Source organism: Maniola jurtina, chromosome 2 (assembly GCF_905333055.1).
Source record: "Maniola jurtina chromosome 2, ilManJurt1.1, whole genome shotgun sequence".
NCBI classification, from domain to species: Eukaryota; Metazoa; Arthropoda; class Insecta; order Lepidoptera; family Nymphalidae; genus Maniola; species Maniola jurtina.
Window position 1 is genome coordinate 13,347,623 of NC_060030.1, and position 5,364 is coordinate 13,352,986.

Sequence of the window (5,364 nt, forward strand, 5' to 3'; positions counted from 1 at the left end):
AAAACCACAGACATAGATATTAGTATCTAGAATATGTCTGCAAAATTTCATGGACTTTGGTTGCTTAATATTCAAATGAAATTGGAACTACGATTGTATGAAGCTAGTGACGGAGAGAGCCCTCTTAACAATCTGAAAATCGCTAAACAAAGACAGTGCAGCGGGAGAGTGTTATTTAAAATTGTGTAGCGATATTTTATTATTATTCGTAGATAATGTATATTCAAGGCTACTTGTACATAGTTACTGGTACATACTTGAAGTCTTTCAAAAATAAGCTGTGCACATATCAAGTTTCCGTGGTGTAGCGGTTATCACATCTGCCTAACACGCAGAAGGCCCCCGGTTCGATCCCGGGCGGAAACATATGTTTTTTGAAAGTTTTTTAATATAATTAAACAGATAAATACCTAAAATGATAAAATCTCTCAAAATAAATTATTATTAGAAAATCATTTTATATTTCAAAATATGATAATAATGTAAGCTTTTTGAAAGTCAATAAGGTGAATTTAAGATTACAAATACGACGGCTCCAAACGCGCCCTGGTCTGAGAAGAAGCTCACAACAAACTCAGCCGGACCACAACATAATTTTTATTATTATTTATCACTATTTTATTCACAATGATAATGATCAGTAAACTTAAAACTTATTAGAAATATCAAAGCAATTACAGTAACACAGTCAGCGAGCTTTTTGTCTATTATACTAATATTATAAAGAGGAAACCTTTGTATTTTTGTATGTTTGTATTGAATAGGCTCAAAAACTACTGGGCCGATTTCAAAATTTCTTTTACCATTACTTAGAGGGATTCTTCCGAATCCGTATAGGCTATATTTTATCCCGGAAAATAGATAGGATTTTTCGTGGTAGTGTCCACCCGTGCGAAGCCGGGGCGGGCCGCTAGTCATTAAATATTATCACTTTTAAAAGAACTTGTTGAGAGACATCTCCTAAAGTAAAAAAGGTAGATTTCTAATACAAACTTCTTCTGTGGAACTTTCTATAGGCAAAGCCAGCTATTATCAACCAGAGTCCTAGTAGACTCACTCAAGCAAAATAAAAATAGACACCTATCTCAAAATAATAATACACTTGTGAATGAACTTAATTCGCATTATTTCCGTCTCGCAACTCGTTCGAAAATCGTGAAAATCATTCGCTTCAACAACTCGCAGACCAACCATCCGTGGCGGATATTTAAAGTTAAATGCACCGTTTAAAATAAATAAGTGCCTAGGGAACTTATTTCCTTTATTCACTGCAAACATTTTGATGATAAAAAACTTGGGTCCTATAGGCATGACTGAATGTGCTGATGAATATAATAAGTATCTAAATCCACTTCCATTAAAAAATTAAAACTGTGTGTGTGGGTGTGGTTTTTTTAATTATTTTATTTATTCCGAAGCAAGTTAGCCCTTGTCTGCGATTTCAGTTGATGGTAAGTGAGATGCAGTCTAAGATGGAAGCGGGCTAACTTAGAAGGGATATGGCAGAGGGTTTCCCATGCCCCTTGATCGGTTTCTACACGGCATCGTACCGGAACCAACCTGTCTGTAAGAACTATTACGTATTCTTTGCGGGTACGCTAAACCGCCTGGCGGCATGGCTTTGTCGGAAGAGTGGCAACTAGCCACGGTCAAAGCCTTTACCAGACAAAAGAGATACTACTACTAGGTGATCAAAGTAAATATGGGATTGACTTTCCGTCATATTATATTGTAATGTTATAGCTGTCAATATTCATCATCATCATCAACACCGTCACACATTGATGTCGAAGGGGCCAGTGCCATCAACCGAAAGATTGCGAGGTGTGAAAAGCAGAGTATGCAACTCGGGGATAATGCTGTCTTAGTCTTGGGCACCCCTAAATCCCGCGCTTCACTCAGGATTCTAGATGTAACACCCTCGCTACGCTCGGGAGTTACTCTAAAATACCTCGTTCGCTTGGGATTTATCCAGGTGCCCGTGACGTAAGACATTACATTATCCCCATGTTGCTTAATCTACTATTATAGTGACTACAGGTATTATTAAGAATAATTTTTCTTGATTCTTTATTCCCTAAATAATGTGTCAGTAGACTAGGAAACAAAAGTCGCCAGGATTTATTGTGAGTCGTAAAGTTAATGGGCGCGACAAGAAAAAAGTTTTTGCGGGTAGATTTACTTACACTGTCTTTTGTGTAGGAACTTTTTGGGTCACCTATGACGTGACAAACTTTATCACTGTATCTTACAAAGATACGCCCAAATGCTAAGGGCCGTAATGATAAGAAAAAAGGGGAGGGAAAAATATAATACATAATTATATTCGGTAATTAATTAAATTATTTTTTATTTTTAATGTTTGTGGTTAGTGAAGTCGGTTTTTTTTGTTTTTTTTTTATTTCACAATATTGTTAGTGGCGCCATGTATTAAAATATGCTATGCCTGATTACAACTCTCCTTACTAGTGCTCCTTTTTTGAAGTCGCTTAAAAAGGTGTCAATTTTCAGAAAATTCTAAAATGTAAGGTTGGTTTTCATTTAAGATGTTGAAAGATGATTATAGTGAGTAGACCTAGATTAAAATCAGTTAACTCAATGAAAAAGAAGCCTACATGTGCGTACGTGCAATATCTATATTCTATACCTAATCACAATATTGGTTATGTTTTCACATTGAATGTGTCGGAGAAAAATTCAATGTTCACTGGCTATAAGTCGCTCCTTCTGAGGAGATCACGTATAGTACAAGTAATAAGATTTAGCTGAAATAAATAGAGAATTAAAGTTACTAAATGTAGAGTCACTGTAAAAAGATGTTTATCAACCTCTGCCTGGTTTTTAGTTCTGACATTAGTTAATTTTGTTTACAAAAAAGTTATAATCTTTGGTTGTTGCTAATAGTTCAACATTGAGCTTGGTTGTGCTGATATTTTTTTTACTTGAGTTAAAAGTAGCTAGACTTCTATGCTATGTTAGCACTACAAATAAATGCGTATTCTACTTGTTATTTGCACCAAGTGTGAACGATTTAGAATCTGTCCACATTCTGTTCTTAGCGATATTAGTGGGTTTCAAAGAGGAAAGAAAGCTGTCCGCGTGTGTATCAAGTTTGAAAGTTTGTCTTTTACTTCTTAACCCCCGACCCAAAAAGAGGGGTGTTATAAGTTTAACGTGTGTATCTGTATGTGGCATCGTAACTCCTAAACTAATGAACCGATTTTAATTTAGATTTTTTTGTTTGAAAGGTGGCTTGATCTTGCGTGTTTTTAGCTATAATCCAAGAAAATCGGTTAAACCGTGTGAAAATTATTAGCTCTTTTCTAGTTACTGTAATCTTCACTTGTCGGGGTTGTTATAAATTATTAATTTACACTTGTAATCGATCTGCTTATCACTTGTACCGAACGCGATGGATCCAGAATCGGTATCCATTCTGTTCTCGGCGATTCGCGCGGCAAAATGAGATATCAGTGGATATTGAATGACGAGAGCGTACTGTGAGCGTGGTTTTGGGTATTCTCTCATATCCTTTTCAGCTTCCCCAAACAAAGAAACTGCTTACAATTCCAGTGTACGGATTTTACGCATTGGTCGTTCGGATTACAAATAGCTAGTAAATAAACGTTGAATTCGTATCGAGATTGTGTATTGTAGAATTGTATTATGACTTTAGTGTGTAGAAATTGAACGAAAGCCGTCACGTTGGAAAAAAGCCTATAATAGTCTTACAAGTGTAAATTAAAAATTTATAACACCCCCGACAAGTGAAGGTTACAGTAACTAGAAAAGAGCTGATAACTTTCAAACGGCTGAACCGATTTTCTTGGATTATAGCTAAGAACACTGTCGATCAAGCCACCTTTCAAACAAAAAAAAGTAAATTAAAATCGGTTCATTAGTTTAGGAGCTAAGATGCCACAGACAGGTACACAGATACACAGATACACACGTCAAACTTATAACACCCCTCTTTTTGGGTCGGGGGTTAAAAATTAGCTGAAAGATTTAAGTTTTCACCCAGATTGAGTATCGGGAAAACCTTATCTTTCTTGTTCTGATAAAATATTTTTCTCATTCACCTATTTTCTTTTTTCTTTTATTGTGACATTGTTGTTACACTATTTTCATAGTAGATAAAAGCTATTCTTTTTGTTTTTCTGCAGATTTTTCTGATGCCTATTTATCATCTAAACCTAATAAATATAAGTATAAGTAAAATTAGAAATCTACGTTGTTCAAATAAGAAAAATAAGGGTTTTTGAAGGGATGGGTAAAAAATACTTTAAAGCGCTCAAAGCTTGGAATGCATTTTGGTTTTTCTGGTGCTGTATGGTGCTGTTCATGGCGATAATAGGCACCTTATCCCTTACTCGTCAGGTAAATCAGCTTGTTTGTTAGCTCTTTATGGTATAAAAACTGAAGGCTTGGGTCTGAATATTCCACATAATCCCTCAAACTCTAAATAACACGAGTACTTACGTAGGGCTGTCAAAACCATCCACATTGACGAGGGTAGTCCGGAACGGTTAGGAGCGATTATTTAGTTGACCTCTCTTTGGTTTTGATCCGTGTTAATTTATCATTTTGTAGGGCTGGCGTTTTGTAATAAAAACGCTTATTATCAATCAAAATTAGATGTGACATTCATTTTATTAATTCAAAGATGGAATAATATTGTTGGCATCATAGTCTGATTAAGACACCGTATTCTTGGCACCAAGAGACTTATAATAATAAGTAGGTAAATAAAACAATGCTAACTTTGATCAAGCTAGCTTACAATTTTTATTAATTTGTAATACTTCGTTTTTATTAGTCCCTATCAGTAAAAGTATCCAAAGCAAAGCGGTTCTTGTCTTGACAGATGGTGCAACTTAAATATTTTAGTTAACTACTCTATTTTTTAACTAATAATAATATCAAAATTACCTACCTATACCTTTTATTTCATAAAAATTTAATAATACATAATCATAATAACATTAAGTATCAACCTAGCGAACTAGTATAATATTCTATTGAAACTAATTAACTTATTTTATGTTAATAGTGTCAACCCTACAGGGAGACTGTCAATTATAGTTGAAGATTATAATCAATTTTCAGTGTGTTAATAATGACGATGTGTGTTAATTTACATGGAGGCTTTTGGGGTATTTGGAGAACGTGACGGGCGGAATAATTGATTGCGAAACTTCACTGCTATGCTCTGTGATAGATTACTGCCTACTATTATAAATTACTAGCTGATACCCGCGACTTCGTTCGCGTGGATGCAGGTTTTTTAAATTCCCGTGGGAACTCTTTGATTTTCCGGGATAAAAATTAGCCTATGTGCTAATCCAGGGTGTAATCTATCTC

General features: G+C 35.0%; 1 non-coding gene across 1 annotated transcript; it reads left to right on the top strand.

Annotated features, from left to right (window-relative positions):
- The first annotated feature begins 293 nt into the window (after nt 1-293).
- Nucleotides 294-366, top strand: Trnav-aac. The gene has a single exon. It is a non-coding gene; the product is annotated as a tRNA-Val (tRNA).
- The last annotated feature ends 4,998 nt before the right edge of the window (nt 367-5,364 follow it).